This window comes from Camellia sinensis, unplaced genomic scaffold (assembly GCF_055761805.1).
Source record: "Camellia sinensis isolate YWXY unplaced genomic scaffold, ASM5576180v1 Unanchor4, whole genome shotgun sequence".
Lineage (NCBI taxonomy): Eukaryota > Viridiplantae > Streptophyta > Magnoliopsida > Ericales > Theaceae > Camellia > Camellia sinensis.
The window spans coordinates 18,997,501-18,998,619 of record NW_028129277.1 but is presented as its reverse complement, the minus strand read 5'-3'; positions in this window follow the sequence as shown (position 1 = coordinate 18,998,619).

Sequence of the window (1,119 nt, the reverse complement as noted above, 5' to 3'; positions counted from 1 at the left end):
GCCGAGGCCGTGGCATGGCATGTTGGGCAACGCCGCAGCAAGGCATGCGAGCCGAGGCCGTGGCATGGCATGCGGGCCGAGGCCGTGGCATGGCATGCGGGCCGAGGCCGTGGCATGGCATGCGGGCCGAGGCCGTGGCATGGCATGTTGGGCGACGCCGTAGCAAGGCATGCGGTCCGAGGCCGTGGCATGTCATGCGGGCCGAGGCCGTGGCATGGCATGCGGGCCGAGGCCGTGGCATGGCATGTTGGGCGACGCCGTAGCAAGGCATGCGGGCCGAGGCCGTGGCATGTCATGCGGGCCGAGGCCGTGGCATGGCATGCGGGCCGAGGCCGTGGCATGGCAAGTTGGGCGGCGTCGTGGCAAGGCATGCGGGCCGAGGCCGTGGCATGTCATGCGGGCCGAGGCCGTGGCACGGCATGCGGGCCGAGGCCGTGGCACGTCATGCGGGCCGAGGCCGTGGCATGGCATGTTTGGCAACGCCGTGGCAAGACATGCGGGCTGTGGCATGGCATGGCATGCGGGCCGAGGCCGTGGCTCGACATGTTGGCCAAGGCTAAGGCATGGCACGCCGGGCAACGCGGTGGCATGGCATGCTGGGCAACGCGGTGGCAAGGCATGCGGGCCGAGGCCGTGGCATGGCATGTTGGGCAACGCCGCAGCAAGGCATGCGGGCCGAGGCCGTGGCATGGCATGCGGGCCGAGGCCGTGGCATGGCATGCGGGCCGTGGCCGTGGCATGGCATGTTGGGCGACGCCGTCGCAAGGCATGCGGGCCGAGGCCGTGGCATGGCATGTTTGGCAATGCCGTGGCAAGACATGCGGGCCGTGGCATGGCATGGCATGCGGGCCGAGGCCGTGGCACGGCATGCGGGCCGAGGCCGTGGCATGGCATGTTGGGCGACGCCGTAGCAAGGCATGCGGGCTGAGGCCGTGGCCGTGGCATGGCATGCGGGCCGTGGCCGTGGCATGGCATGGCATGCGGGCCGAGGCCGTGGCATGGCATGTTGGGCAACGCCGTGGCAAGGCATGCGGGCCGAGGCCGTGGCATGGCATGATGGCCGAGGCCGTGGCATGTCATGCGGGCCGAGGCCGTGGCATGGCATGTTGGGCGACGCCG